At 41.1% G+C, this 21,501-nt stretch overlaps 1 protein-coding gene across 1 annotated transcript in view; it reads right to left on the bottom strand.

The window, feature by feature from the left end:
- Positions 1 to 19,360, bottom strand: part of PRLR (prolactin receptor) — a 157,426-nt gene extending 138,066 nt beyond the window's left edge. The window contains exon 1 of the mRNA XM_087958526.1: positions 19,220 to 19,360. The gene's annotated coding sequence lies outside the window, so the exon portion shown is untranslated. The remainder of the gene's footprint in view (positions 1 to 19,219) is intronic.
- Positions 19,361 to 21,501: the final 2,141 nt, after the last annotated feature.

Here is a 21,501-nt window from a genome sequence, read left to right as displayed (position 1 = left end):
TATCACAGGAAACCACGGTTGAGAGGGCAGAAAATTGTAGTCTCAGGGTGTTAGGTGCGAGCCCCTTGCGAAGGCCTTCCTGAAGAATTCTAGGATCTGAGCCACAGGGGAGAGAGGGGATCAATCTGAGACCCGCTACACCACTTGCAGAACCCCTTCCAAGTGGCATCATAAATTCGTGTAGGAAGGTCGCCTGGCGGCCAAAATAGTGTCGATGACTTGACTGAGGGCTTCTCACTAGTCAGGCGGATCCGTTCAACCTCCAGACGGCTAACTGGAGCCATTGAGGCTCCGGATGCAGAAGGGGCCCCTGAGAGAGGGAGACCCAGTCCGGGGATCCTCCATGGGGGCGTTACCGATAAAAAGCGGAGGTCCGCAAACCACGGTCGCCTGGGCCAATAGGGAGCCACCAGGAGAAGGTCTGCCCTCTCCTGAATGAGTTTCTGTAGTACTCTGGGAACTAACGGGAGCGGAGGGAGGCATATAGGAGCCCTGGGGGCTATGGGCAACGCATGGCGTTGTGATTCTCCGACCGGTGAGACGGATACCGGGAGAAGAACCGTGGAAGCTGAGTGTTGGATGGGGAGGCGAAAGGGTCCACCACCGGAAGGCCGAATATTCTGGACGCTTCCTCGAATAGGGATGGATGGAGACGCCATTCTGCCTGGTCCACCGTGGCCCTGCTCAGCCAGTCCGCCTGAGTATTGTCTACTCCGGAGATGTGTTCGGCTTTTAGAGATAGGAGGTTGGATTCTGCCCAGCGGCAAAGGCGCCGGCTTCCTCATTAGCTGGATGGACTGGGTGCCCCCTTGCCTGTTGATATGGACCTTGGCCGTGACGTTGTCCGTGAGAACGAGAACGTGATGTTTGGCGGATCTGAGGAAAAACTGCACAGGGCCAGATGGACAGCGTGAAGCTCTAGCCAATTGATGCTGCACCTCTGCTCGGTCGGCGACCATTTGCCCTGTGCCGAGAGCGAGTCGAGATGAGCGCCCCAACCGGACAGGCTTGCGTCCGTAGTGACGGAGAGTCATTGAGGTTCCGCGAAGAGGTGGCCTCTGTTGATGGCGGGATTGGTCCACCAGAGAAGAAACGTGAGGACCCTTGGAGGGACCCTGATTCTGGCCTTCGAGTTGCTTCCTCCGGATCGTTGGAACGGGAGCAGGAACCACTGGAGGGATCTACTGTGTAGACGGGCCCAGGGAATAATAGAGATGGGTGACACCCTTTGGCCAACAATTCAGAGAGGTCCAGCAAGGCCACCCTCCTTGAACGCCTGCTCTGTTTGACCAGGGCTTGAATGCTAAGGAACCTCTCCGGAGAGAGGAAAACTCTTTGAGAAACAGAATAAATTATGGCACCCAAGAGGTTGATTCGGGTGGAAGGGGTAAGTTGGCTCTTTGCCAATTGACTAGAAACCCGTGTGCCCGTAAGGCGGAGAGGGTGACCCTGGTATCCCTGACTGCCTGGGATTTGGACAGGGATAGAATAAGGATAACGTCCAGTAGCAGTGGAGGCGGACGGGAACGCTCCTGAGATGAGCCGCCAGGGCCGCCGGGACCTTGGTGAAGGTCCGGGGCCGAGGCCAGTCCAAAGGGTAGGGCCACGTATTGATAGTGAAGGCTATTATGACAGAACCTGGGGAATTTGTAATGGGAGGGCCCTGATTGGAATATGGAGGAATGCCTCTGAAAGATCTATGGAAGATAACCAGTCTCCCGCCTGGTGCCTAAAAGAATTGATTGCAAGGAGTGCATATTGAACCCACGCTGGATAAGGTGACGGATGAGCGTTTCAAGTCCAGGATGACTCTCCAACCCCCAGAGTGTTTGGGCACCCCAAAGAGATGGGAGTAAAAGCCCTTTTCTCTGAATCGGAAGGACAGGTTGAATGGCCTGGATGTCAAGAAGATGATGGATGGCTGCATCCATTGGTGCACGTTTGGAGGGATCCCTTGAGGAGGGGGATGGGATGAAATAATCAGGGGGCGGACCTGAACTCCAGGGCGAGACCAAACCTGATTGTGTCCCTAACCCATGCATCGGATGTGGATATGTCCCATTGGGCAGCGAAGTGGCCGAGGCGGCCGCCAATGGGGAGGGAGGAAGAGGCTCCACCTTCTGCGGTAGGGCCTTCCTCCCGATCCCCGAAAGGGTCTCTTGTAGCTGCCACCGCGTGTGGTCCTGTCGCCCGGGACCGTGCGGTCCTGGGATCGGAAGGAAGGGGGTCTAGGGTATCTGGGCGGGAAGGGGGTAGATACTTTCTCTTACTGCGGCCCTCGACCAACAGTGGTTCCAAGCTGGGCCAAACAGTTTATCTCCCTTAATGGGAGCAGTGGCCAGCTTGACCTTATTCTTTACGTCCGTCTGCCAGTGTTTGAGCCAGCATGCGGCGAGCCGTGACGTGGGCGATGTGATGGCCCTGGAAGAGAATTTTATCGACTGGTAAGTGGCGTCAGCCGAGAACTCGGCTGCAGCCACTAACTTCGCTATGTCCTGGTGTGCTCTGAGATTGGAAGCGGGACGTGTTCCTTGAGCTGACGTAGCCAGCGGATAGAGGACCTTGTGAAAAGGAAGCGGCCATAGCTGATTTAATGGCCCAGGCGTCATATAGGTGGGCCCTGCGCAGCGCCAACTCCGCCCGCATGTCATCAGGTTTCAAGGCCTCTAGGGCCTCACAAGGGGTAGAGGAGAAAACCAGACCCACAATGGGGTCATCAACTTCCGGAATGTTCAGAAGGCTAGATAGTGCTGAATCGAGATTAAAGAATCTCTTGTCTTGGCTAGAGGGTGTAGGAGGGGTCCCTGTGGAGGTGAGTTGCTTCGCTACCAGATCCACGAAGATGGAAGGGGAATGGATGACCTCAGCTTCCACCACTGGTTGGGTGAAAATGGAGTCCTCCGGCCCTCTGGGACGGGGGAAGGTTTGCAGGGGACTGGGGAAGAAGGCCAGAGACAAACTTGGCCTTAAGGAGGAGGGACTTGAACATGTGCGGCTTGAACAGCCCCAAAAGTGGGTTGGTCGGGGGAAGTGCCCTCGTCCTCCGACATCTCCCCTCCATGATGTCAGCCTCCTAAGAGGGTTTCACTGTAGCGGGAGGATCCCATCTGGGAGTCCTCTTCCTCTTCCCTGAAATCCCCAAAGTCCCCTTCCTCCTCCACCTGGGCCCCAACCGGAGGAGGGCTGTCCCTCTGAGAGAGTACCTGATCAACCGGGGACCGGTTGTGGAAGGGATCTGATGGATAAAGAGTCGTGCTCGGAGGCTCATGGAGAGAAGCCTAATCTGGTCATGTGTTGTAGTCCTCTGCAATGCTCTGGCGGATGGCTGATTCCATCCAAGCCCTGATGTGAGGCGGAACCTCGGAGGTAGAGGGTTCGCCCCTGGCGCAGACCAGCAGCAGTGGGTGTAAAAGTGGTTGGAGGAGGAAGTATTGACGGCCCGGGCGGGACTCCCTGAACGCCTGTCAGACTCTTTTTCCAACGCTTGTGGCGCCTTGAGGCGTCACGTTAGGAGGCCTTGGAAGGTTCCTTGTCCTGTCTAGAGCCCTTAGGTTCCTTGTCCTGCCTGCGCAAGTAGTGGGACTTTGCCTTAGCCTTCAAGGAAGGACGTTTAGAGGGATTGTCGCCTGCCATGTTAGATAATAAATACTAGCAAGGGCGGTTGGCTCGCCCAGATCAGGCCTGGATGAGGCCGGGTGACGATGAAGCTGGCCCGCTCCCTTTTGGAATTTGTTATGTACAGAGATAACAGAGATATATATACTCTAATTTGTAATTTTTCTTCTCCCTTTATTTAATTTTTATGTTTTATACCAGGTGAATATACGGGTTCTCCGTATACCTCTATATATCTATGAGAAATATTGATGTACAAAAAGAATTTTTTTTTTTTTGTATTTGTATTTCACATTAGGTGACAATATGCAATACATTAGCTTCAGGAGCTATACAGCCCCTGGTTTTAAAAATATCATATTTTTTCAATGTCATTGTAACTTTGAACAGTCACTAAACAGGCTGCTGCAAATCAAGGATAATATGCATTGTAGCCACAGATTTTTCAATGGGATTAAAACCCTCTATCAGGAATTGAACTCTTGGTGTTTTGTTTTTTTTTTGAAATCTATATACACAGTAACCGTAACAGGGAGAACTGTATCTCAGTACAGGCCAATCAGTCAAATAAACGCCTGAGGCCTAGAGTTGAAGAGAGGGCCTCTGGCAGCAGGCCTCCAGACAAGAAAAATAAAACCGGAGGGGGCTGCAACTTCGCTCGAAACGGGCTGCGGAGGCCAACAAGGCACAAAGGAGCGGGCCAGGTGGAAGAGATGGGCAGCTGCTTTAACCCAAGGCCTGGAGCTCCAATTCATCGCAGCTAAAGTATTTGAAAATGGCGCCCGACCACGATGCGGAGCCAAAATGGCGGTCGCAAGCTGAACCGCCGGGACGCCTTCGGACGGAAAAGGAGGGCTTGCTGGTCAGCTCAGCTCCTAGGGCCCTAGGGGCGATGACCCTCCCGATCGGGCGTTTAGGGTGGGGGAATCCAGCACAAAAGAAATGCGTGCCATAAGGCAACGCGGAGGCAGCGACGCGATCTGATAAGGGTGGGGGTCGCGCTGGCGCGCTGCGAGCCCACAGCCGCCCCAGGGACGGGGAAATTTTTCCTTAAGTCCAGACCCTTTGCGCAGGAGGAGGAAGGAAAGGCAAACCTTATGAAGACGAAGTTGGAATAGGCAAGAAATAGGCAAGAAATGTACGATCAGCCAAGGAGCTCTCTGAAAACACAGCCTGACTCTTCGAGGCTGAGCAAAGACTGGGGAGACGCTGCGCAATACCACGTGAGGGGCGGAGCGTTTCTCATCTAAAGCTCAGCCTGCAAGAAGAGGACTCAGAAGCACATCCCAGTCTCTGGATGCTCCGAGCGGCTCGAGGGAGAACTGCAAGGTCCTTGACAGAGTTTGGATCATCAATAAGGTCTTGACTATTCAGCTTGTATTTTATTTTCTGATTATTATTTTTTTGCCAATATGTAAGACAGAGCATTTATTTGTTGAGAGTTGAAGTTGCCATTTGTTTGACCATTCTGATACATAGTCGAGGTCTTTCTGAAAGGTAGCAGTATTGTCTGTGGTGTTGAATAGCTTTACATCATCAGTGAAGAGAACGCAGTTGCTTTTAATATGATCACAGAGATCATTTATGTAGAGTATGAAGAGAGTTGGTCCTAGAACACTGCCCTGGGAGACAACACTGTTGACAGGTACAGAATTTGATAGGACACTCCCGATTGTGACCATTTGTTGTCTGTTTGATAGGAATGCTTCTATCCAGTTATGCAGGTGTCCAGAGATACCATAAGATTTTAGTTTTAGGAGTAGTTTGTCATGTACCACTGAATCAAAGGCTTTACAGAAGTCTACGTAGATTGCGTCTATTGCTTTGCCCTGATCAAGTTGTGTAGTCCATATGTTTTTGCAGTGTAAGAGTTGTAGATTACAGGATAGTTTTTTTTCTGAAACCAAATTGTTTATTAGAGAGTAGGTTGTTTGTCTCTAAGTGGAGGATAATGGATTGGTTATTAATTGATTTCATGACTTTACAGGTGACGCAGCATAAAGAGATTGGTCTGTAATTTTCAACTCGGCTGGGGTCTCCCTTTTTGAAGATGGGGATGAACATGGTTTGAGACCATAGGTTTGGCAAGGAGCTGGTCCTGAAAGATTTTTCAAAGATTATGCTTAGAGGTTTGGCTATGGCAGTGGATAGCTTTTTTAAGAAGTAGGCACATATTCCGTCGGTCCAATAGATAGAGATGGTTTTAGATTGCGTAGTGCTTTTTCAACGTTGTCTTTGGTGAAATCGATATGTATTAGATCATTGTAGTCGTCTGTGGTTCGACTAGGAAATACTGGGCATGATCCATTGCTGTTTACAAATATTGAGCCAAAGAATGTGTTAAAGAGGTTGGCTTTAATGGTGTTGTCGTTGCAGTCTTTACCATTTTGTCCTTTCAGGGGTGGGATGGACCTTGAGTTTTTTAGTTTGTTGTTTACAAAATTGTAGAAAGTGTTTATGGTAATTCCCCATTAGGAGAATGAGCGCATACAGGGAGACGTATTTGAGAATAGTGTTTGAATAATACACATACACAGCACACAGATACACTGTACAGTAAATGTAGGTTTTTACTTCCAGAAACGTTAAGCAAAGTCCAAACAAGCAATCCAAAAATCATTCATAGGTAAGATCAGTCAGTTTTTAGTCCAGGGATAATCCAGTAACAAAGTCCAGTGTCAAAAACAGTTCAGTATCAGACTTACATCAAATCCAGAAATAGCAGTCAATTAGGAAAAATGGAGGAACGGCAATACTTTCCAACAGAAGGAAACAGAGATTCACTCTCTTCTGAGACTAAGGCTAAAACAACCCAGGTTTCTGGCTCCATCTTATGGCCATTTGAGAAACTACACCCAACTACAGTTTTGCATTTTCTTAAAGATACAGTTTTAAAATGTCTATCCTGTTTTAGTTCTTGCATCCAGTGAATAGAAATTGCTAATCAAGGGATGAGAGATCATTGTTTATAAGATCATAGTTGCCTTTTTTGAAGTTATAATTGGGGATTCCGTCATTGTGATGATTTTTGTGTGGACGTTTGTTGAGACAAAAGTCAATCATGTTGTGGTCACTGTGGGAAAAGGGTTCTTTAATTTGTATTCCATAAATTGAATTCAAACTATTGCAGAAGATGAGATTGAGGCAGTTATTAATTCTAGTATTGTTGGTTACTAGTTGTTCTAGTCCCAGATTTGTTACAGCATTGTAGAAGGTTGCATGTGTGGGTTCAGTTGTACATTCGTTAAGGGTCCAGTTAATATGAGGTAGATTGAAGTCACCAAGAAAGATAAAAGCATGTGGGCAGGATGCTGCCCATGTTAGTAGTGTATTTAGCTTGTTTGCATGTTCGATGTCATAATCAGGGGCTCTGTAACATAGTAAGAACCGAAATATGATATTTAAGGACAGTTCACAGACGATGGTCTCAGGAAGAGCAAGCTCCTGGGTAACTTGGATGTTTTTTAGATGTACGGACTTTTTATAGAAAATAGCAACACCTCCTCCTCTACGGATTTCACGATCTGATCGGTAAACATGATAGTCTCTTACTGTGGTAATGGAGTCAGGGAGAGATGCGTTGAGCCATGTTTCACAGACAAATATGATGTCAAATTTAGCCGTATTTAGTAAGAGGAGAAATTCAGGTATTTTATTAGTATTTTATTAGCACCAATGTGCCTGCAGATACTTCTTTTTTCTACATCTGAATGCAGTTATTTATTTCAATTAACTAAAAGAGGAGAAAGCATTATGGTACAAAGCAAATTGTAGGTTTCTAGCATTATCTTGACTTATCAGAATGGCTGGACATTCCAGATAGATTGCAAAGGCATTGTAGAAGACAGGCGGTTGGCTGCAGCCCATTGCTAGTCAAACCAAACTACTCCAAATTTCTTTCTTTTTTTAAAGATTATTTTTATCCCACCTTTAGTTTTATAAATAAGTCAAGGTGGTGGGAACTGTATATTTAATACTCCTTCCTCCTATTTTCCCAACAACAATCCTGTGAGCTGAGTTGGGTTGAGGCCATGTGACTGGCTCATGGTCACCTAGCTGCTTTCATACCTTAAAATGGCACTAAACTGTACATTGTCCTGGTTTCTAGCCTGGTATCTTCACCACTAAACCAAACTGTTTTTTCAATTCCATAGTATCATGACAAGTTCACACTTACTTAATGATTTCATTATTATTTTAGTCTCTCTCTCCCCCCACCCCCACTTTCTGACCATATATTAATATCTAGAAGGATCAGTCTTCTTTAAGTCCCATTTCTGATGGAATGTTCCCACCAGGAACCACACAGAATGCCGTTTCCTTTTGTCAGGTGCAAGTGACCACATCTACATGTGTACAGTTCAAGTTAACTACTTTATTGTATTCTGCCTATAGTACAGGGATCTCCTCTGAATACTTGGCTGCCCTTAGGAACAGATGAATAACGTTCCCTGAAGCTTTGGGAATGGGGCCAGTCCAGGATATTTTGTAGCTGTACAACAGCTCAAGACTAATTCCCACTTGATCTCTCCTCCCTGTCTGGCTGAGTGTTTCCTAAAACCATTGCTGCCCCTCACCTTGGAAACTGTGCTCCACCCAGTCTATCAGTACTAACCCCTGGCCTCTGCTTAGAAAAACTGATTATTTCTAAAAGCCTTCACCATGATAGATTGATCCTGTAATAGATCTGATTGATACTGGGGGTCTTATTATTCAGTATAAAGATTATGGGAGGATTATTATTATTATTGCTTGTTTGGGATCATATTATTGTTTATAGTTTTGGAATGTAAAACATTGAAGCCATATATACAACTAAATTAACAAATATGAATGGTATCCTAGGGGGAAAAGAAAGAAAGTATTCTTTACAGCCTTTAATTTAAAAAGGACAGAGGAAAGCAAATGACACAAACACCATGAAAAGAAGACACAGTTAGAAGAAGAAGAAATAAAATTCTGAAAATGGTGTTCGTAGTTAGGATAAATGACTAGGATTTATTTTTGATTTACTTTCAGGAAGCATTTGTCATTTGTAAATGTCAGTCCTTTTGAAACAAGAAAAAATATATATTTTCACTTTCTATTAAATATCTGCAAGTTCTCTCTTGAGCACTGTATATATAATTTCCTTTTCAAATGGCATAAATTGAAACATTTGACAACCCAGCTTAATTATGGACCCTCTATAAATATAGAAAAGAAATGATGAATCTTTCATTATGGTGGTGATCATACCTTATTTAGCTAGAATATGCAATTACCTGTTCTGTACTTACTTTACATCAAATTGTGTGCTAGGGATTTTGCTTGTAGCAGTTTAAGGTTTCCCGATCACACTGAATTTCTTTTCTAACATTTATGAATTTCTCGGAAACAAAAAGTATCATTAAGTATATTATAATTAACCTCAAAGCTCCCCCACATTATAGTCAAATTAAATACCTTTCCATTTATTTATTTACTTTTTTAAAATCCCACCTTTGTTACGTACTTTATAAATAACTCAACGCAGCAATGATTCTTAATACTCCTATTTTACTCCAACAACAACCATGTGAAGTGGTTGGGCTGAGAAAGAGTGATTGGCCCAAAGTCACCCAGCTGGCTTTCATGCATAAGGCGAAACTAGAACTCACAGTCTCCTGGTTTCTAGGCTGCCACAAAGAAGGAGGAGTCAAGCTATTTTCCAAAGCACCTGAGGCAGGACAAGAAGCAATGGGTGGAAACTAATCAAAGAGAGAAGCAATTTAGAACTAAGGAGAAATTTCCTGACAGTTAGAACAATTAACCAGTGGAACAACTTGCCTCCAGAAGTTGTGAATGCTCCAACTGGAAATTTTTAAGAAGAGATTGGATAACCATTTGTCTGAAGTGTTATAGGGTTTCCTGCCTAAGCAGGGGGTTGGACTAGAAGACCTCCAAGGTCCCTTCCAACTCTGTTATTCTATTTTACTCTACCTTAACTGTTACACCAAACTACTCTGCAGTAAAAGAACATGGTGTAAGTGAGGTATTCTAAGTGAACAATACATATAGTAGGAAGACAAGAGAAGAGATCTAGATTTTCTACAACCTGGGATAATCCCTCATGAAGACTGCTAACCACATTAGTTGCATTTCTTAAGAGAAGTTGTCCAGACAATCTGGAACAAAAATGGAATGATTGTTCCTAATCTGATCCTGAGTCTCTTCCTGATCCTGCAGGCATCCGTCAATTTCCCTGCTCCTTGCTAATCTCTTTTTCTAATTGTCTCTCTTATATTTTGATTCCAATTGTCCAGCTAAATTCCTCTTGCTGGCAAGGCAGACAAATCCACGTGAAATACTTTGAAATCTTTACTGGCCCAGGAAGAAGAAGCACTTGCTATTGAAATGTGACCATTGAGCAAAGGTCAAAATGTGGTCGTTGTTTTATACCCAGGATCAAACGCTGAAGTTAGTGCATATTCAAATTTTATATACAGGTAGCTTTCGAGTTACAACCGTAATGTAGCCTGCCCATCCCAGTCATAACTTATGTCAATCGTAAAACAAGTCAGCCACACAACTTGGCAACCTCTTTGCTAATGAGTTGTTAAGCAATCATGGCAGCTGTTAAGCAAACCCTTGGTTCACAATTGGCCAGTTTTGCTGAAAACTGGAAGTAGATGCAGTTTTCAGCAAAAACATTGTAATGCAATTATCTGAATGCTGGATGCTACAAATGGCTGTAAATGTGGCTCCATTGCCTGGCACTCAAAGTATGGCCTTGTGACCTTGGGGAGCGGGGGGGAAGCCCAACCATCAGAACTTTAAATCCAGGTTGTAAGCAGGGGTGGGATTCTATCAGTTCGCACCTATTCATTAGAACCGGTTGTTAACATTCTAAGCAGTTCGGAGAACCAGTTAGAAAAAATTACTGGCCTAATCCTGTAAGGAAGGCAGGAAGGAAACATTCTGGTGTTGCTTACAGAAACTGCCTCTCCATTAATCCTTATTACATTCTTGGCAGGACTAGACTTCCTGTCTCAGGAACTTCTCTGGAATTTTTTTCCCCTTCCTTTGCTGGTACTTTGCTTGTGTGGAGTGACCTTTGAAAAAAGTGACTTATGACCGTTTTTCACACTTACGACTGTTGCAGCATCCCCACAGTCATGAGAGGCCAGGCGAGGAGATGCGTGCCTCAATGTGAGTGATGTTGAGTTGGCCACGACCAGCCAGTAACATGACCACCAAGCCATGTCTACCCAGTCACATGACTACTAAGCCACTCCACCAACTAAGCCACGCCCACAGAACCAGTTGTTAAAAATTTGAATCCCACCCCTGGTTGTAAGTACTCTCTAGGTAAGTCCATTGGACTAGGTAAGTCCATTGGTCACTAAACGGCTTATCATAAGTTGAGGACTACTTGTATAGTTCCTCATGTCTAGGATTGTGATCCTGCCTCTTATGGAACTAACCGACACTGAACTCAGAAGGAGTAACTCCTGAGTAATAATGGATGAAAGAAAAAAAAATGCCTGAACATTTGGGAACTGGAGAAAATTTCAACTCAACTCAAGATTCAGAGGGATCTCGACAGACTCAAACAATGGGCCTCATCTAACATGATGCAGTTCAGTGGTGAGAAAAAACCCTGCAATGAAGCAGGAAAAACAAAATGCACGGGTACACAACGGGCCATACCTGGCTCAACAGTTAGTGTTTGTGAGAGGGAGCTCAGTGTCCTGCTGGACTACCACATAAGTATGTGTCAGCAGTGTGCTGCAGCTGCCAAAAAAGCCAATGCAGTCCCAGGTGGCCTCAACAGAGGGATAACTTCAAGATCACACGCTCTATCCTGCACTAGTTAGACCACACTTGGAAGACGACATTCAGTTCTAGTCATCAAGAACAGGAAAAGATGTGGAGACCCTAGAAAGAGTGCAGAGAAGAGCAACAAAGATGATAAAGAGTCTGGAGACTAAATCATAGGATGAGCGGCTAAGGGAACTAGGCATGTTTAGCCTTATGAAGAGAAGACTCAGGGAAGACATGGTAGCAGTCTTCCAGTATTTGAAGGGCTGTCACAAGGCAGAGGCCTTGATTTATTCTCCATAATACAAGAAACAATGGGTAGAAGCTCATCAGAGAGAAATCTAACTGGAAATGAGGTGGAATTTTCAGACAGTGAGAACAATTAATGAATGGAAGATGTTGAGACTCTAGAAAAAGTGCAGAGAAGAGCAGCCAGGATGATTAGGGGACCGGAGACTAAAACATGAAGAATGGTTACAGAAATTGGGCATCGCTAGTCTAGTGAAGAGAAGGACCAGGGGAGACATGATAGCAGTCTTCCAATATTTGAGGGGCTGCCACAGAGAGGAGGGGTCAAGCTATTTTCTTTCTTTTTTTTTAATAAAGTTTATTAAATTTTCACCTTAAAAAAAAACAAATTCTATATACATTTTTGCAGTTATTTGTAACATCAGTTATACCATTCTCCTATACACACACACACATATATATACATTTTATTTATAATTACACTTTAAAGCTTCTACCTTTGCATTATATTTTCTTTCTATTTTCTAACCAGACATACCACTTTTCCCAGGCCATATAGAATTCTTTATCTTCCCTCTCCTTCAATTCCATTGTGAATTTGTCCATTTCTGTGCAATTTGTTATAATCATGTCATCTGTGGGTGTACTGTCTAATTTCCAACTTTGAGCACATAGTATCCTAGCCACTGTTAAGATATGTATCATTAGACATTCATTCTCTTTCGTATATTCTCCTTTGGTTATCCCTAATAAAAACATTTCAGGTTTGGGTACTATCTTTAGACTTGTTATTTCCTGTAGCCAGATCTGTATTTTATTCTAGAATTCTTTCGCTTTTGGGCAAGTCCACCACATGTGAAAGAATGTACCGGGTTTCTTTTTGCATTTCCAACACTCTGATTTTAGATTTGGATAAATTTTAGCCAATCTCGCCGGTTCTAGATGCCAACAATAAAACATTTTATATAAATTTTCTTTAAATGAGGTTGCCAATGTTAATTTATAATTTTTAGTTCATAATCTTTCCAAATCTTCTAATTGTGTGCTGTATCCAAAATTTTCCATCCAGGTTATCATGGTTGGTTTCACTACCTCCTCTTCTCTATCAAATCTTAAAAAATAATTATACATTTTAGTTATAAATTTTTCCTCTGATCCTAATAATATTTTGTCTAGTTGTTGTGGCGGTTTGTTCTGTACTGAATTCTTCTATGTCTTTTTTATATTTTGTTTGCAATTGTATGTAGGGCCACCAATCTATCACTATACCTTCCTCTTTCAATTTTTGATTTGGTTTCAATATCCCTTGATCATCTTATAATTGATTGTATCTCATCGTTTTATTTGTATCTAAATTATTTGGATATATCATAGCTTCCATGCTGGAAAAGCAACCTGGTATTTTAATAATAATGCTTTTTCCTAATTCTGTTCCAGATCTCCAATAATGCCTCTCTTGTTCGGTGGTTTAAAAAGTGAGAACTTGTCTTATTTCTCTTCTCCCACATAGCAGCATGCCAACCAATTTGTAAGTCGTGTCCTTCAAGAGTTGGGGTCAAGCTATTTTCTAAAGCACCCGAAGGCCAGATAAGGAATAATGGATGGAAACTGAACAAGGAGAGATTTAACCTGGAAATAAGGAGAAACTTTCTGACAGTGAGAACAATCAACCAATGGAACAGCTTGCCCTAGGAAGTTGTGGCAGCGTCCTCACTTGAGACTTTCAAAAAGACGTTGGATTACCATTTGTCAGAATGGGTCTCCTGCTTAGATGCGGGGTTGGATTAGATCAGTGATCCCCAACCTTTCTTATGCCGCGACCCGGTATCCCCAACCTTTTTATGGTGCGGCCCGGTACCAGCATTAGCTGGGCGCCGCCATCTTTTTGATGAAAAAGTGCTTCCGGTGACCTCACGGAAGCACTTTTCATCAAAAAGATGGCGGCGCCAGTTCGGTGAGCTTTTCCGGGTAGAAAGCAATTTCTACCGGAAAAGCTCACCGAAGCGCTAGCCGCCATCTTTTTGATGAAAAAGTGCTTCCGGTGAGCTTTCTACCCGGAAAAGCTCACCGGAAGCACTTTTTCATCAAAAAAAGATGGCGGCACCCAGCAAACCAGCGGCCCGGTAGGACTTGTTCCACGGACCGGTGGTTGGGGACCCCTGGATTAGATGACCGACAAGGTCCCTTCCAACTCTGATTATCTGTTAATCTGTTAATCTGAATAGCTTGCCTCCCAGAGTTGTGGGAGCTCCATTGTTGGACTTTTCAAGAAAAAAAGTGGACAACCATTTGTAGAATGGTATAAGAACTCAGGCAGGGGGTTGAACTAGATAATCTCCAAGGTCCCTCCCTGCCCTATGATTCTATGCAACAAATTGTGCCCCACATTCCTCCTATTAGAATACTCTTACTTAACAAGTGATGTAGGCTTACAACCCAGAGCCAGTTTGAAAATCTCATTTCTGCGACAGTCTTTTTCATATGAAATGATTTTAGTCACATGAACAATAAGCTGGATGACACACAAAAATGGGCTTATTTTTGTATTGATTCAAAGAACAGAGCTAAAGAATTCAGAACTGAATTCTTTAGTTAACTGTTTGCGAAATGAGCACTTATGATTACAGGAAGAACTGAAATATGTATTTCTCAAGGCCGATGAAATGAATATGAAGTGAAATGGATATAAGAGAGCATGGATGGAGATTTATTTCTCTCTTCCTTTAAAAATTCTTTAATTTGGAATTAACCAATCAGGGAATGACTGGGAGCTTCAGGACTGAAAAAAATGACTGCAAAACATATCATCAACCCTATCATATTACACAAATTGTGGTGATAGATATTTACTCAAATAACTATCATTATTACAGTGTTTTACAAATTTATAAGTCATTGGTTGTTGAAGAGTGTTGCATTAAGATCTGGGCAACTTTCATTCAGGTACAGGAGGCAACACATTTATTTTTATTTTATACCTCAGATGATTGTTACAAAGAAGTAATGGACGAGAAATACATTTGTTGAGGTTTCTTGGAATAATGATACAAATGTGATAAATATTCAGTCTTTTATCAATGTCTGTACACGAGATAACTAAGGTCTGTTACATGAGATAACAATTATTTGCTTCAGTATTTTTAGCTGCCTTAGGCTAAGAAGAGTAGCTATAGGACAGGGGTGGGCAAACTTTTTGGCTCGGGGGCCTCATTGACTTTTAAAATTTGACAGACGGGCCGCCACCTGGTGTCGAAATGCCTGTCATTACAAGTCAAAATCAAATGAATGCAATCATTCAATCATTCACATCAAACCTTAATTCTGTACCAATCTTCGGCGGGCCGGATTAAAAAGACCAACGGGCCAGATGTGGCCCGCGGGCCTTAGTTTGCCCACCCCTGCTATAGGAGGTGGTTGCCAGGCCTCAGGAATGCCATGACTTCAAAACTTTATGAATACATAGATGAGTGGTATGGCGAACTGAATTCTACACTTGCTAGCCTCTGCAAAATGCAAGTCTAGGGCAAAATTCAGGCCAAAATTGAATCTCCCTTTTCTCACTGAAACAGGTAAAATTCCTAGGCATTCAAAGCCAGAATTAATAGCTGGTGTTTTTAGTCAATGCTAATACTAGCACTGCAATGTAGCAATTGCATTATCTGGAAAAAAATGTGCAAGCCTTCGTCCAAATAAGAAAAAAATAGGGTTATGTTATTGATTCATTGTTATTTAGAAATTACATGTGGGTTTGGTTTCATTATTTGTACCTAAGAGTCCTGCTGGTTTTCACTATTTACATTTAGTGTGTCTTTTTCCTGTCCTTCATTGCCAGAAAAAGGTTGTGTAAATAGAAGGTTGGGACAGGTATGTCTTGAAGTTATGGAACTGAGTCATTCATCCATTTTACATGACTGCCCAGCTAGCAACGTGATTATGGGTGAGTAACTTCTCATTAAAACAACATGCAAAAAAACATCAGAACAAAAAAAAACTAAAAACACATCACAGTAGAGGCCAGTCACATATCTATTCAATTTAATCCTTTAAAAACAGCTTACCCAACATTCTGCTTGAAAACCTGAGGGAAAAGCAAAATATTAATGCCTTATGACAGGCCAGTAGGGTCTGGTTCAGATCTTGGGCTGCGGGTGGGCAGGTTGTGGTTTTATAGAGCAATGATAAAGGTGTCCTCCTGGATTCTCCCCCTCCCCAGATGATACTTCAAACTGCACTATTTACCTGCAGTTTGATTCTTCAAACTGCACTATCAGGAACTAATGATGGAAGGCTGGGTGTCTTCAGATGCTAACAAAGAACCATAACTTGGTTGGCCAAGGGCAGAGATGTATAACTGGATATCATCTGCATACTGATGACACCTAATGCCCCACCAATGGATAACCTCTGCCAGCAACCTCATGGAGATGTTAAATTGGAGTTAGATTCTTCTTTTTTTTTGCGAACATGTAACTGACTCCAGAGGAAAGAAAAGAACCCCTGAAATACTATGACCTTAATTCCTAGCCCCGTCTTCCCAGAAATATAAACAATACTATTTTGGTGTTATAACCTAGTTGTACTATACCAAATTATTTGATTTTCAAATGGTGATGTACTTTATTTCAATTTTCAGTTAAAGCAACTGAACCCCACCACATAGGATGCAAATTTCTATCTATCATGGTCAAAGTTTCTTTTTATTTATCTTTAGGAGTCATAGTTCTTATTAAGACAGAGGTTTCAAGTAGGAAGCCTTAACTATTTCCATCTCACCTAATATCTGATAATTTTAAGCATACTGCAATTACTGAGAGGGAAAAAAAGTAAACACTGTTAATGCAGTAGATATATATAAACAATGTTTATGAAGATAATTAGTTTTATTGCAATGAAATAATATTATTTTTTTTGCAAGGTGATCTAAGAGGGTTCATTCGTCCCAGATTTTATTGCTTTTCTTGGTCAGAAAATTCATTCATGTATTGGTCAGCCCTACCTTATTGTAAGAGGTTTGTCTGTAAAGCTGATATATACTTTTTAAAATTAACATATTAATAAACAATAGTAACACTGTTGTATGTGATTGCCTTAAGGTAGATAAATTGGCAACCTTTTCAACAATCCTTTTTTTTAAAAAAATTAAAATAACAAAATCTCATAGCAAAACTTTATTTATAACTATAAACAAGTCAAGTTGGTGTTAAAATTAAAACAGAGCCAAACATTGACAGTTGGTGTCTAAATATATTTATCTGAAATCTTATAGAATTATATGACCAGCAGAAAGGGAATAAAAGCAACCAGAAAAGAGTCTGCCATTACAGTTCACTGGACAGTTCTAGACAGTTTTATATATGTAAAAAAATTAGACCATACTCTTACAAAAATCAGATTCATACTTTTCTCTATTAATACACTGACCATTAGTGCTATAAATGCCTATGAAGTTTTCATAAAACATACAGAAGTATTTTTTGTATTGTTAATAAAATAAAGCAGACATCATTTCATTCAACAATTGATCAAGCCCATCACTACAATTATTTAAAAATAGTTTGAACATCTAAAAGCACTTGTTTTACAAAGTGAAACAGAGGGTTGCAAATACACACCTTCAGTTGTAATAATAATCAATACTACTTCATTGGGAAAAATATTTTTAGTACATTGCCATTGAAGTTACATCATTTTTTGTTTGATCTGGTTCTTTTAGTGCAAAATTCTTGGAAGATCAATCTTAAAATTATTTTATAACTAAAATAACATATGTAAAACCCCTAACTAATCCACAAATATACAGCTTGTTGGAGACACACAGTACAGATTCTGAAACCATCATGTTTAAGTTCTACATAGCATCTTCTTTGCCAGTCTTGGGGGACAAAATAACTAGTATCATGGGTATTTGTTTGACCTGGAACTCTTTTAAACTTATTTTACAATTATTTTTAGCTTGCTAAATTACAAGCATGAAAGTGTGCTTGCCCGCATATCCACATAGCCCTATGTTCCAAAAATTATTTTCCCATCTCATATGCAGAGAGATTAAATGCATGTATTAAAATGATCCATCATTATAATACATGAATTAAGTAAAGAAACACAATGAAAATATGTGCAGCAAGAATAAATTATGTTTTACACACTGCCCTTGGGATGCTGTAAGTCTTAAGTAATTGTCAAAATGCATGGCTTTCGGTGGGTTTGCTAAGCTGCATATATCAGACAGATAATTCTAGGATACCATATAGTGAACTTGTATACCAGAATAATCACTAAACTACAGAGGAAAGATATCCTGTGTAAACTTTTTTTTTTGTTCTTGAAGCAACATATTTTCTGTCATGAACTTTAGTATGAGGGCAGGTTTAGTTGGGGTTAAAATTAAAAGCTTCACTAAGAAATATATTAGCATAATTATAGTCAGTCACAAGGGATTTCCCAGTCTGACTCACTTCAATGGAGATTAGTTCTCTCTTTGAAATCTGTTGGATTTTGAATTGTTTAATTATGTTCCCATTGCAAACATTTGCATTCTATTGTCCTCTACATCATTACGGTAGATTAAATTTGAAGGGGGAGTATAGAATCAAAAGATTCTCTAGCCCATTAAATTCTGTCTGATATTATCTATGGATAAATGATGGGCAAGTGGAAATATGAGAGAGTCTGAATGATATTAGATGCTACTGTAATCAATGCCGTCTATTGCATTAAGCTATAGTTTGCCTAATAAACTACCACTGGCTGGGTTTCATAAAATGCAAAGCCATAAATTGTGACCTACAAATTAGAATGATCACCTAAGCCATATTACGGTTAGATCAATGTATCAGCCTTATCTACAAAGCGTCCCTGTGTCTCTCAATTAGTTTCAATGCACAATGTTCTCCCACTGCAGTGCAAAAGTACAAAGAAAGTCAAATGTGCAATTCTCTGACACATCACAGTGAAATCAAAAAAGCATCTGTGCTGGAATTGAATACCAAAACATTATTGGATGACATTTGTTTCAATAAAACATACACTCCTTCCCTAGTGCAATAAATTTCCACTTCAGTGCCTTTTCACCAAAAAATTGAAATAAATTGGTGATAATATTAACTACAAGCTTATTTCAGCAATTATTTTCTTAGAAGCATCTATTGCAATTGAGTATATTATTTGATCTTAACTACAGTTAGATTCAGTACTTTAACCCAATACTTTTGCATAAAGTCTACTAAATGTGCTGGGAAAACTAGCCAGGGATGGAGGAATTGCAATGTAACATCTGGAGGATGCCAAGTTGGAGCAGGAGTACAATACAAACCACTTCTTTATGATCATATTGGATTAAGCATTGCTTTTCAATGATTAATTTTACTTCGAATTCACAAAAGTCTTTGCAATATGGTTTTCAAAGTCCAAATGCCCCGTTAAGGAAACAAAAGTGCTAATACTTTGCAAAAAAATTTTTCCCCCAGTTGCAATCAATAACCCTTACTGAATGCAAACATACATATTGCCTCTAATTTCTTAACAGCCACATAAAGCTTTGTTTTACTTTCTTTTAAAAAAGTATGCTACTTACGCTTTCTTCTCCAAGAAGTCGGTTTTCTGAATAATCCACTTCCAGCCTTGCAGTCACACAGTGTGCAGATGCCAACCTAGTCTGCACAGGGTTTTTTTTGTTTTGTGTTTTTCCGAAAGAGGAATACCTGCAGAGTACAGACCAAATAGCTTGTGCTTCTTTCTGATAAGGTCACCAGGGCTTAGCAGAATATAACAATGCTTAATCCTCATTGGTTTTGCCTGCTGAGCACCCGGCTGTTTCCTTGACAACACATTTGCAGTTGCTACGGCATTCTCAGTCACATATGATGTCAAGGTTTGATGTCAACATAAAAGAAAATTGGCCTCCTGTTTGCAAATCAGCATGGGGTGGGTCCATAAAAATGTGTATGCAATTATGACTTGCATCAGTGAAAGCCTAATTTTAATTTTTTTCAGGAGCAATCATGCCAGTCTTTTCTGCTTTGGTCAATCCCTACCTTGAATATGGTGTTCAATCTCCATAATTTAAGATTTTTTTAAATTGACAATATTTGAAAACTAAAGCTATGATGAAACATTGAGCATGCTTCATTTTGAGAAAAACCTGAGTTCAAGGAGATGTGACTACACACTTCAAATACCAGAGGTTATATGTTGCATAGAAGATGTTAAGATCTATTCTATTCTCTCTTATTCCAGGGGATAAAACAAAGAATTATGATTTAAATTATAGGGAGGGATATTCCAACTGAATGCTAGGGAAAAGAAACTTCCTAACACTCTGATAATAGCACCAACTATCCATATAAAGGATGATCTCTTCTTCACTGGATATGTCCAAGCAGTTGATTAAACAGATTAGACTCAGTGACTTAAATAGCCACTTCAGTGGTACATGGGGGGAAAATGTTGTCTGAAACTCTGGAAAATAGGTTTTAGTGCAAGGGATTTTCTCTTTAAAAGCAACTTGTTATGTTTACTTTGCCTTAGTTTTGGAGAGGAATTTTGGTTCTGACCATGCAATCGTACACATTTATTCATAAGAAATCCTATTAATTTCACTAGGCATGCTTTTACATAGAAATCTCTCTTAAAGACTTTAATGGAAAAGAAAGTTGGTCTTCTCCAGCTCAATTGTTGAGTCTCAGCATATAAAATAATTAAATCACATCACATTACAGAAGCAGTTTAGTCCTAAATGTGAAAAGATATAAAACCTCATCTTAATTACTAATGTTCTTATCCATTACTAGAAACAATTATTTTTTAAAATCATCCTAACCTTATCTCGCCAATCTCCTCCAACACCACCTGGGCTCTTGATAATTAATTTTATTATATCTCAAACACATTGCTTTAGATGTAACATTACTGAAAATCAAATTAAAAGTAATGCCCACAGCCCTCATCTTTTCAAATACAAAAACATTTGAAGATAACTTAGTTGTTCTGTTTCTTTGTCCCAAGAAGCAATAAATATCCTGCTAGACTTTTTTGATATCTTTCTGCATAAAGCATACAGTTGAAATTGTTGTGGTTGTTGTTAGTCACGAAGTCGTGTCCGACTCATTGCGACTCCATGGACAATGTTCCTGTAGGCCTTCCTGTCCTCTACCATTCCACAAAGTCCATTTAAGCTCACCCCTACTGCTTCAGTTACTCCATCCAGCCACCTCATTCTGCCATCCCCTTCTTTTGCCCTCAATTGTTCCCAGCATTAGGCTCTTCTCCAGTGAGTCCTTCCTTCTCATTAGGTGGCCAAAGTATTTGAGTTTCATCTTCAGGATCTGGCCTTCTAAAGAGCAGTCAGGGTTGATCTCCTCTAGGACAGACCGGTTTCATCACCTTGCAGTCCAAGGGACTCGCAGGACTCACAATTGAAATACTTATATCCAAAAGGATCAAGCATTTGTTTTTCATACTTTGTATTGACTCCCTTCTCTATATAAGAATAAAATGGAAAGATCTACTCTATATGCTCGTATTCCTAGAGATATAGATGATGTAGAATGCAGAATAGATTAGACTAGACTAGAATCCCTATTATCCATTCATTAAATAGATTAAACTGAAAATATATATACATATACTGTATGTACAATATATGATGTACAAGTAAAAGGTTCTCCACATCTCATCTAGATTCTGCATTTCTTCAAGGGAGGAACAAATCAGTTTTGAAAACCAGGCTTTACAGGAATATGATTTGTCCATTTCTTTTAATTTGAAAAGGAGGGAAAAAGTAGATGAAACAAAATGCTGACATACAAAAAAGCAGTAGAGAATGAAACCAAATAGAGATCAGCTGACTTTTCAACC

Source organism: Notechis scutatus, chromosome 2 (genome assembly GCF_049901735.1).
Source record: "Notechis scutatus isolate UNSWTSFEM ecotype Mainland chromosome 2, rNotScu1.2, whole genome shotgun sequence".
Classification (NCBI taxonomy): Eukaryota; Metazoa; Chordata; class Lepidosauria; order Squamata; family Elapidae; genus Notechis; species Notechis scutatus.
This window is presented reverse-complemented; position numbering and strand designations above follow the sequence as displayed.